Source organism: Salvelinus sp. IW2-2015, linkage group LG33 (assembly GCF_002910315.2).
Source record: "Salvelinus sp. IW2-2015 linkage group LG33, ASM291031v2, whole genome shotgun sequence".
NCBI lineage: Eukaryota > Metazoa > Chordata > Actinopteri > Salmoniformes > Salmonidae > Salvelinus > Salvelinus sp. IW2-2015.
In genome coordinates, this window is record NC_036872.1 from 6767368 (window position 1) to 6779787 (window position 12420).

At 43.2% G+C, this 12420-nt stretch overlaps 1 long non-coding RNA gene across 1 annotated transcript; it reads right to left on the reverse strand.

The window, feature by feature from the left end:
* Positions 1 to 740: 740 nt before the first annotated feature.
* LOC111958208 (uncharacterized) lies at positions 741 to 11863 on the reverse strand. Its single transcript, XR_002876497.2, has 3 exons — positions 11680 to 11863; positions 1402 to 1542; positions 741 to 827 (listed from the first exon to the last, which is right to left on the reverse strand). It is a non-coding gene; the product is annotated as an uncharacterized lncRNA (long non-coding RNA).
* Positions 11864 to 12420: the final 557 nt, after the last annotated feature.

The following is a 12420-nucleotide window of genomic DNA, read 5'->3' on the forward strand; positions in this document are numbered from 1 at the left end:
CATATTTTTAGTTCAGTTTGTCATTCTTTTGTTTTGTAACTTATGTTTGTGTAGTAAATATTTCAGCTTTCATTATCATTTTTTATAACGATTTTTCCTGTAAAGCGCATTGCGTTGCATTCCATGTCTGAAATGTGCTGTATAAATAAAGCTTGATTTGATTTAATCTGACCAAATAGGTAAATGAAAATGAACAATGCCATTTAAGAAAGCATGTATTTTGTGCCGAGAGAAACGCCTATTTAGCCATTTAAACAAAATGTATCTCCAAAACATCACCCAATCTCTGTCTCCCCCCACAACCCCAACATATGACCCTATTGAAATATACTGTGTCAACACTCACAACGTTATTGGCATCAATATATTAGCAACATAAACGCTTCTTGGACCAACTACCTTCATAATCTCATTGTGGCCTCGTAAAGAATATGATGCACATGGAAAATGAAAATAACAATATTCACAGGCTATCCAATGCATAAAGATTGTATTCTCATCCACTACGTATCCATGCAGGTGCATGCCTCTTATTGAGCAACCTCCTCCAATGACTTTGGTCTAGGACACAACCACAGGATTGGCCAGTAGGGCTGAAAGTGGGGGTTAGTCAGTGTTCCTTTGCTCAAAAATTCTCTCTCACACTTGCATTCACAGTATGAGCAGCAGGGTAGCCAAAGAGCACAGCCAGTGTAAGGACGTTCTGCGCCAGTGGGGGGTGCTGTTGCAAAGGTCTGAAACACAGCAGTGGATCCACACCCCGGGTAGCTCCTGTTGGCAGTGCTGAGACGTGGCGCAACCGCTGGTCAGAATGATTCCCATGGCACCTGCAGGGGTTGGAAGCACACACACACAGATAATAAAGATGCATAGACAGTGAGAGATACATTTGAAAAAGACAGGTATTTGAGACAAGCATGGGTGAGACACACTGAGCTGAGGACTGGGGGCTGAGGAGGAGAGATAGATGGGAGGGATGCTGTAAGCATGTTATGAGTGAGAAGCTGCCTTGACAGGGATGAGAGTGACTGTGCAGGATTAGACCAGGGACTCTGATCGTTCCAGAAATTCCCCCTGCCTAACACAGCCCCTTACTTATCCATTACCCCAGATCTTCATGGAGCAATCTCAATCCGATTGGGGTCTTTCTTTGTCACTGCAATCAGGTTATCACTGTCTCTGTTATTGTTGTTGACTAAAATTGAAATTCATTGACGGGACAGTTACAGAGTGTGTTTGCATACACTAGGTAAGAGAATACCTCTGAGAAAATAGACATTCTTCTACTATTTCAACCCAGGTCTGGCACTCACGTAACGAGTTGCTTTAGATAAGGAGTGACCGTGGGGTAAGGCATGCAAGGGTGAGGGTGAAAGAGAGGGTGAGGAGGACTGTACTCACTGCTCTCTGTCTTAATGCAGAAACGGTGCTTGAAGCCTTTGTGTGAGTGGGAGCAAGTGATGACCTTGGGGCTGGAGCAGCCCACGTCCACGTACATCTGCCCCTGGAGGATGTTACAGCCATAGCACTGCAGCGCCTCACCTTCCACAACACACAGGGAACATTAGGACAACATTAGAACAACACTTTGCCACTGTACATTGCCCTGGTGCCATTTTCAAAGGTTAAAGTTGAGTCAGTGGCACAGTTTACATAAGCACCACACTAGAATATCATTAACATTAAGGCTGGACCAAAATGTTACAAATGACATACAGTTTAAAGTTCAGTGGAAGGTTTTTGAACTCAGCAAGCCTGAGGATGGCTGTGAGAAATCGCTGAAAATAAAAATAGGATATATATTACAGGGCCAAAAGTATGTGGACACCCCTTCAAATTAGTGGATTCGGCTATTTCAGCCACACCTGTTACTGACAAGTGTAAAAAAAAATCAGGCATGCAATCTCCATAGACAATCATTGGCAGCAGAATGGCCCGTAATGAAGCGCTCAGTGGTTTTCAACGTGGCACCGTCATAGGATGTCACCTTTCCAACAAGTCAATTCGTCAAATTTCTGCCCTGCTAGAGCTTCTCCAGTCAACCGTAAGTGATGTTATTATGAAGTGGAAACGTCTAAGAGCAATAATGGCTCAGGCGCAAAGTGATAGTCCACACAAGCTCACAGAATGGGACTGCCTAGTGCTGAAGCGTGTTCCAACACTCACTACCGAGTTCCAAACTGCCTCTGGAAGCAATGTCAGTACAATAACTGTTCATCAGGAGCTTCATCATGAAATGGGTTTCCATGGCCGAGCAGCCGCACACAAGCCTAAGATCACCATGAGCAATGCCAAGCATTGGCTGGAGTGGTGTAAAGCCCGCCGCCATTGGACTCTGGAGCAGTGGAAACTGGAGTGATGAATCATGCTTCACCATCTGGCAGTCCGACGGACGAATCTGGGATTGGCGGATGCTACCTGCCCCAATGCATAGTGGCAACTGTAAAGTGTGGTGGAGGAAGAATAATGTTCTGGGGCTGTTTTTCATGGTTCAGGCTAGGCCCCTTAGTTCCAGTGAAGGGAAATCTTAACACTACAGCATAAACTACATTCTAGACGAGTGCTAGTGCTAGTGCTTCCCACTTTGTGGCAACAGTTTGGGGAAGGCCCTTTTCTGTTTCAGCATGACTATGCCCCTTTGCACAAAGCGAGGTCCATACAGAAATGGTTTGTTGAGATCGGTGTGGAAGAACTTGACTGGCCTGAACAGAGCCCTGACCTCAACCCCACAACTGTGAGTCAAGCCTAATTGCCCAACATCAGTGCCCGACCTCACTAATGCTCTTGTGGCTGAATGGAAGCAAGTCCCCGCAGCAATGTCCCAACATTGGAAAGCCTTCCCAGAAGAGTGGAGGCTGTTATAGCAGCAAAGAAGGTACCAACTCCATATAAATACCCATATTTTGGAATTAGATGTACGACGAGCAGGTGTTCACATACTCTTGGCCATGTAGTGTAGATATGTTTAAAATACTGTATTCACAACCACCAACTGTAGTATTCTTGAAGAATGTATGATTTTCCATGTTCAGTCATAGACACTTTGCCATGTAAGATCAATGCAGCATTGTTGCTCACTGACACACCTGCAACACATGGGTGGCAGGTAGCCTAGTGGTTAGGGCGGTGGGCCAGTAATCGAAAGGTTGCTATATCGAATACCCAAGCTGACAAGGTAAAAATCTGTTGCTCTGAGCAAGGCAGTTAACCCACTGTTCCCTTGGCACCGAATATGTGGATGTCGGTTAAGGCAGCCCCCCGCACCTCTCTGATTCAGAGGGGTTGGGTTAAATGCGGAAGACTCATTTCAGTTGATGGCATTCAGTTGTACAGCTGACTAGGTATCCCTTTTCACTCTCATATACACATGCCCACACACACACACACACAGCAACACATGCTCACATATAGACACGCAAACACGTTCTGTCTCGCTTTCTCTCTCCTTTCTCTCTATACACTTTCTCGTGTACTTACCATGTGAAAATAGGAGAGTTAAAAAACAGTACAGTCCAAATCCATGCATTAGCCCGGTGTGTGGAGTAATGGGTGATGTCTTGTCAGTGGTCAGACAGAACTGTGAGCTGTGTGGAGTGAGAGAGAGGCACTCCTCTCCCGTTATACTCTGGTGGAGAGTAGGGTGTCCACCCCCCTCTGCGCAGAATGGGTAAAAATGTGCTTTGGTGCTGATATTTCAATTTATTATGTGATGAAATACATTTTACAAAGACAAATATGATTCTTCGTGGTCTGAATCATTCAGTGGGGTCTTTCTCTAATATATCATTAATATTATATCCTAAAAGTAGTATTTCATCCGACAATAAACATTCCCGAGACCCACATATTTGGGAGGTGAAAATAAACATTACCATGATATTTTTTCTTTATCTTTTATTTTAAGTGCAAAATTGTCCTCTGTAGTGGTCATTAGGATGTAAGTATAAAAACATTTACATTACAGTCGTCAATGGTTACAGTAGCTGAAAAACAGTTGTGGCATCCAGGTATCCATTACAGAGGACATTTCTTGATAAGCTCTAATTTAGCTCTTATTTAATGTGAAAAAATGATTACACAGTCCTGGCAACTCACTAAACTAGTCCTGAGATATTCACTTATTAGAAATCATTTGAATGTCAAACTCATAAAAGTATATTTAATAATTACACACACCTATTCAAAGTTTCATTAAATGTGCTAATTTTGCAGACACATCTTTTAAAGAGCCAGGAAGATAAAGTTATCAACTTCACACCACCACACATGTGATATCATTGAAAAGCCCAGAATATCCTCTCAAAGGGACAACCGTACTTAATACAGTGGCTTGTATGGCGTCAGAGATACGGACCAAGAACTCATGTCCACTAGAGAGGACAAAAATGAAATGCTGAGTCTCAGGAGGATAAGCACCGAGCTCTGTTGGCAGAGCGGTGCTGCTTCTCAAATAAAATGAAATTTTACTTGTTACATGCGCCGAATACAACGGGTGAAATGCTTACTTACAAGCCAACAATGAAGTTAAGAAAAAATAATAATAATTAGAAATAAAAGTAACAAGTAATTAAATAGCAGCAGTAAAATAACATTAGGAAGACTATATACAAGGGATACCGGTACAGAGTCAAAGTGCGGGGGCACCAGTTAGTCAAGGTAATTGAGGTAATATGTACATGTAGGTAGAATTATTAAAGTGACTATGAATAGATAATAAACAGAGAGTAGCAGCAGCGTTAAAAGAAGGCGGGTGGGGGGGGGGGGGGGGGGGGGGGGGGGGGCAATACAAATAGTCTCGGTAGCCATTTGATTAGATGTTCAGGAGTCTTATGGCTTGGGGGTAGAAGCTGTTTAGAAGGCTCTTGGACCTAGACTTGTTGCTCCGGTACCGCTTGCCGTGCGGTTGCAGAGAGAACAGTCTATGACTAGGGTGGCTGGAGTCTTTGACAATTTTCTCTGACATTTCTAATTTCTCTGACAACGCCTGGTATAGAGGTCCTGGATGGCAGGAAGCTTGGCCCCAGTGATGTACTGGGCCGTACGCACTACCCTTTGCAGTGCCTTGCGGTCGGAGGCTGAGCAGTTGCCATACCAGGCAGTGATACAACCAGTCAGGGTGCTCTCGATGGTGCAGCTGTAGAACCTATTGAGGATATGAGGACCATTGCCAAATCTTTTCATTCTCCTGACAATTTTTTTTATTATCGTGCCCTCTTCACGACTGTCTTGGTGTGCTTGGACCATGTTAGTTTGTTGGTGATGTGGACACCAAGGAACTTGAAACTCTCAACCTGCTCCACTACAGCCCCGTCGATGAGAATGGGGGCGTGCTTGGTCCTCCTTTCCTGTAGTCCACAATCATCTCCTTTGTCTTGATCACCTTGAGGGAGAGGTTGTTGTCCTGGCACCATATGGCCAGGTCTCTGACCTCCTCCCTATTGGCTGTCTCGTCATTGTCGGTGATCAGGCCTACCACTGTTGTGTCATCAGCGAACTTAATTCTGGTTTTGGAGTCCTGCCTGGCCATGCAGTCATGAGGGAACAGGGAGTACAGGAGGGGTATGAGTACACACCCCTGAGGGTCCCCCGTATTGAGGATCAGCATGGCGGATGTGTTGTTACCTACCCTTACCACCTGGGGGCAGTCCGTCTGAAAGTCTAGGATCCAGTTGCAGAGGGAGGTGTTTACTGCCAGGGTCCTTAGCTTAGTGATGAGCTTTGAGGGTACTATGGTGTTGAACACTGAGCTGTAGTCAATGAATAGCATTCTCACATAAGTGTTCCTTTGTCCAGGTGGGAAAGGGCAGTGTGGAGTGCAATAGAGATAGCATCATCTATGGATCTGTCTGGGCGGTATGCAAATTGGAGTGGGTCTAGGGTTTCTGGGATAATGGTGTTGATGTGTGCCATTACCAACTTTTCAAAGCACTTCATTGCTACGGACGTGAGTGCTACGGGTCTGTAGTCATTTAGGCAGGTTGCCTTTGTGTTCTTGGGCACAGCGACTATGGTGGTCTGCTTGAAACATGTTGGTATTACAGACTCAATCAGGGACATGTTGAAAATGTCAGTGAAGACACCTGCCAGTTGGTCAGCACATGTCCGGAGCACACGTCCTGGTAATCCGTCTGGAGAGCGTCTGCGTGATTACACAGTAATCCGGAACAGCTGATGCTTTCATGTATGCCTAAGTGTTGTTTGCCTCGAAGCGAGCATAGAAGTGATTTAGCTCGTCTGGTAGGCTCGTGTCACTGGGCAGCTCACGACTGTGCTTCCCCTTGTAGTTTGTAATAGTTTGCAAGCCCTGCCACATAAGACGAGCATCAGAGCCGGTGTAGTATGATTCAATCTTAGTCCTGTATTGACGTTTTGTCTGTTTGAAGGCTCGTCGCAAGGCATAGCAGGATTTCTTGTAAGCGTCCGGGTTAGAGTCCCGCACCTTGAAAGCGGCAGCTTTACCCTTTAGCTCAGTGCGAATGTTGCCTGTAATCCATGGCTTCTGGTTGGGGTATGTACATACAGTCGCTGTGGGGACGACGTCCTCGATGCACTTATTGATAAAGCCAAAGACTGATGTGGTGTACTCAATGCCATCGGAAGAATCCCGGAACATGTTCCAGTCTGTGATAGCAAAACAGTCCCGTAGTTTAGCATCTGCTTCATCTGACCACATTTTTATAGACCGAATCACTGGTGCTTCCTGCTTTAATTTTTACTTGTAAGCAGGAATCAGGAGGATAGAGTTGTGGTCGGATTTACCAAATGGAGGGCGAGGGAGAGCTTTGTACGCATCTCTGTGTGTGGAGTACAGGTGATCTAGAATTTTTTCCCCCCTGGTTGCACGTTTAACATGTTGATGGAAATTTGGTAGAACTGATTTAAGTTTTCCTGCATTAAAGTCTCCGGCCACTAGGAGCGCCGCCTCTGGGTGAGTGGTTTCCTGTTTCCTTATTTCCTTGTTCAGCTGACTGAGTGCAGTCTTAGTGCCAGCATCTGTCTGTGGTGGTAAATAAACAGCCACGAAAAGTATAGCTGAAAGCTCTCTAGGCAAGTAGTGTGGCCTGCAATTTATCACAATATACTCTACTTCAGGTGAGCAAAATCTAGAGACTTACTTAGATTTCGTGCACCAGCTGTTGTTTACAAATATGCACAGGCCCCTCATCTTATCATCTCATCTGAATATCCATGTCATCTTTCAGCCACGATTCCGTGAAACATAGGATATTACAGTTTTTGATGTCCCGTTGGTAGGATATTCATGATCGTACCTCGTCTAGTTTATTGTCCAATGATTGCCTGTTGGCGAGTAGTATTGACGGTAACGGCAGCTTTCCCATTCGCCTTTTTCGGGTCCTGACCGGGCATCCGGCTCTTTGTCCTCTGTATCTGCGTCGCTTCCTCTTGCAAATAACGGGGATGTTGGCCCTGTCAGGTGTTTGGAGAATGTCCTGTGCGCCTTGCTTTCTGAAGAAAAATCTTAGTCTAATCCAAAGTGAGTGATTGCTGTCCTGATATCCAGAAGCTCTTTTTTGCCATAAGATACGTTTGCAGAAACATTATGTACAAAATAAGCAAAGGAAACCACATAATAGCATAATTGGTTGGGCACCCGTAAAACTGCTGCCATTTCTTCCGGCGCCATTGGAACCACTCGATATGATTGGTCAAATAAAAACCTTGGGACCCAAATGCATAATGAGTGCTCTAACTCCCCTTTGTGGTGGTCTAGAGCAATGAAGCTGTGACGCTGGGTACCTCTAAGTCCCGCGGTGTAAGCTCGCAACTTTTAAAGGAGGAACCACTGTAGTCCAGTGAGGCGTACAAAGTACATTATTATATATTTTTTTTATACAATTACCATGTGATGGATTCAAGACAGCATCTCAAATCATCACAGCATATTAAAGCATCTCAATATAATCTAATTATAATTATCATTATTATTGCAAACAGAGAAGGGACTTCAAATCCATTAAAATCACCTTACATATACATATAATTGGCTTTGCGGTACGAACATACAGCTGTGGAAGAATCCAATATAACAGTAGCATCCTTAAGGGATCCATTCTGTTCTTTTGCCATGACCACAAAAACAATAAAATAGCAAGTCTTCTGTCATTCTGACTGAGCTCTGTCTGCGAAACAGAAGCACAGTGCACCTGTGTGGATATGAAGGACAGGCTGCTTCAGCACCCAACAGACTGATGCTTGTTGTGCCAGTTTGGTGTGATATCGAGGAGGCCGGGATAGAGACAGATACAAAGATAGGGAACGGGGACATGGACAAGGTAAGGACAGAGACAGTGGCAGGGACAAGGGGTAAGGACAGAGACGGAGACAGGGACAGGGATGGGGATAGGGGGAGGGATACTGGCAGGGACAAGGAAAGGAGAGACCCATAGTGAAAGAATCTACTCACTCATAAGTTGAAAATACTTTTGAGTATTTTTCCAACACAGGTGAACATTTTTAAGTTGAACAGCCGTGAAACTTTAGGACACGCTGCGTCAGGTTTTTGTCATGAGCCTTGTTCTAGTGCTGTCAGGAAGGAGAATGTCTGACACTGCCTGCTGGGAGCGGTTCTGTACAAGTTGTTGGCCTAGTTTTCCTGACTTGTTCTAACTCTGGAAAGCAGATCCATCGGAGAGCAGAATCACTGAGTCATCCCGTTGGAAAACATCACAAACCACAATACAAAGACAATAAGCTCTCTGATTCTGCTTATGCCTATTCAGAAAAAAAAAACTAAAAACATGTTGCATTGTGTAAAAAGCTCACACTATATCGCTCTCTTGCTGTAAAAACAAATAATGAAAAGAAAGAAAAGGAAATAACAAACACTCAATGGATATGCAGTAAGAGGACCGTTCCAACGATTTGCGCATACAGGCAAATACCTTTCCCAGGGCTTTCTATGGTGAAATGATACAGAAGAAATGGATGCAGTACCATCAACTGTCCAGAAGAGGTCAGACATGACATGTTAAAATTCAGTGAGTGTGGCTGTTCGACAAGATGTTTGTGGCTGCAGTATTTTCATTGACTAGCAACGGGCAATCGATGAGAGAAGATTGATTTTATACAATCCACACTGTGGACAACAAATAGTCTCCAGATATTATTGCACTGACCTATCTGTGTATTGTATTTATGGTGGAAAGCTATGAATGACCTGCTCATTAGTTGGTTTCATTAAAACTGTTATTATACCCCCAGATTGGTCTCATAGACTAGACGTAACATAGTAAACGTAAATCTGGAACACTCAAATTAGTATGATATGTTACGTTATGATATGTTACATAAGACAGAAGGTTACTTAAGTGTTGCTCTAGTTTATTTGCAAAATCCTTAATAAAATTGTGCATTCCAAAAAGTGGTACAATGTACTATGTAACAATGTATACGGTACCTACACAGTAATTCCGTATGCTGCACTTGCCTCCCTACAATATAAATACATACAGTGTGGAGAACAAGTATTGGATACACTGCCGATTTTGCAGGTTTTCCTACTTACAAAGCATGTAGAGGTCTGTAATTTTTATCATAGGTACACATTTACATTTACATTTACATTTAAGTAATTTAGCAGACGCTCTTATCCAGAGCGACTTACAAATTGGATACACTTCAACTAAAACAAAAATCCAGAAAATCACATTGTATGATTTCTAAGTAATTCATTTTCCATTTTATTATATGACATAAGTATTTGATCACCTACCAACCAGTAAGAATTCCGGCTCTCACAGACCTGTTAGTTTTTCTTTAAGAAGCCCTCCTGTTCTCCACTCATTACCTGTATTAACTGCACCTGTTTGAACTCGTTACCTGTATAAAAGACACCTGTCCACACACTCAATCAAACAGACTCCAACCTCTCCACAATGGCCAAGGCCAGAGAGCTGTGTAAGGACATCAGGGATAAAATTGTAGACCTGCACAAGGCTGGGATGGGCTACAGGACAATAGACAAGCAGCTTGGTGAGAAGGCGTGTCTCGGATTTCTCCCCACTGTAGGTATTAGAATCTCATATTGTGAAGTCGGTCCATTATTTTGAAAACCACCTCTTACAAGAGTCTAACTAATGAATATCACAATATGTGTGATGGAATAAGCCTATTGCACCATAGGCTGCAGGCAAATGAATTTGTACGCAGATGATTTGACCTTTGAGTCATCACTTTGCCAAACACAGGGTTTCAACGTGGTCTCAGAGCATTTCGTATGATTCTGTATGTAAATCCGAGACACTCCATTTAGAATGATATTTTACTTTTCGTAAGGTATGTATGAATTTGGGGATGATGTATTACAAATTACAATTTGTATTGATCCGAGGACCTTCAAAAGGGGGTCGGCCCGCAACATGCAACAATTTCAACGATTTTACTGAAATACAGTTAATCTAAGGAATTCAGTCAATTGAAATAAATTAGGCCCAAACTATGGATTTCACTTGACTGGGCAGTGTGCAGCCATGGGTGGGCCTAGGAGGGCATAGGCCCACCCACTGGAGAGCCAGGGCAAGTGAATCAGAATTTGTTTTTTCCCCACAAAATGGCTTTATTACAGACAGAAAAACTTGTCAGTTTCATCAGCTGTCCACAGCGTGGCTGGTCTCAGACCATCCCACATGTGAAGAAGCCAGATGTGGAGGTTCTGGGCTGGTGTTGTTACACATGATCTGTGATGGTGAGGCCTGTTGGATGTACTGCCAAATGATGCTGTAGGCGGCTTATGTTAGATAAATGAACATTCACATTTTTGTTCAGTATACTTAGCATGTTAGCTAACCCTTCTCTCAATCCTAACCTTAACCCTTTTAGCTAACCCTTCCACTAACTAATGTTGGCGTTAGTCACCTAGCCACTTAGCTAACAACAAATTGGAATTGGTAACATATCATACATTTTGCAAATTCATAACATGATGTACTTTTTGATCATTCCTAACATATTGTACGAATTGAAATTCGTAACATACTGTATCATATGAATTGTAATTCATAACATATCATACGAAATGGATGATGGAGATCCACAAATTAATACATACCATACAAAACTTAACACATCGTACTAAATGGAGTGTCTCGGATTTACATACAGAATCATACGAAATGCTCTGAGACCACGTTGAAACCCGCCACACTTCATCACTTCTGTGTTTGGCAAAGTGATGACTCAAAGGTCAAATCATCTGCAAACAAACCTGCACATTTTCCAGATTGCCTCTGTTGTGCATTCTTTTGCCTGCAGCCTATGGTGCAATAGGCCTATTCCATCACACAAATTGTGATATTCATTAGTTAGACTCTTGTAAAAGGTGGTTTTCAAAATAATGGACCGACTTCACAATAGGAGCTTTTAATTATAGTTATGTTGTAGGGAGGCAAGTGCAGCATACGGAAATACATTGTAGGTACCGTATGCATTGTTACATTGTACCAATTTTTGGAATGCACAATTTTAAGGATTTTGCAAATAAACTAGATCAACACTTTTGCAAATATGTTAGATCAACACTTATACTCTGAGGCACTTCTTCTCCTGAAGCTCTCTCCTCCCCTCTACTCTCCTCTGCTCTCTTACATCTCTCTCCTCCCCTCTTTCCCCTCTCCCACACCTCTATCCTCCTTTTCCTCTCCTCCTCCATCCTCCTCTCACCTCCTCTCCTTCAGATCTCATCGACTCTCCTTGCCTCTTGTCTCCTCATACAGATCTCCACTCCTCTACTCTGTTGTCCTCCTCTCCTCGGTCCCAGTCGTTCTGTTGGAGTCAGCCATGCATGTTAATGCTCCTTATCTCTGGCATGGAGCCCAGTTGGATGCCAGGAGTGTGTGTTCACCATCTGTAACACAAGGGCTATTATTTATATTGTGGCTCTTGCTGCCATATTTGTTTTTTTCCTCTGAAATATTGATCCACACAAATGTCCATCGCAAAGCGTAAGTCTATAGCATACAGAGGAGCAGCTGCTCAATGAGCTGTTGATTGTGTCAGCTCGGATAGATCAACAGAATGAGTTTGTTTTAAAATTCATGAGGTGCTCTGCAATGTTTCTCAAGCAAGTGAAACAGACATGCTACTTTTCCTGCAGTAATCAGTTATACCCTACTGCACACATCAATAGCCAACCAAGGAATCAAGTTTTCTAGCATTACATTTTCATAAACTTGACTAAAATCAATGTGTTATGGTCAGTGGCAAAAAATATATATTTATTTGACACGCTGATGTGATTTGTGATTCAACAGGCTATTCTGCTCAGTTGGACTATTGATTAATCGATATGAATCAGTCAACACACCATTATTCATTAATCAAATAAGTGTAGCAGAGGCCTTCAAGGGTTTACTCAAGAGAAGGAAATAGGTGGAGGCGCGGATGTTTTCTGTCTCATTACTG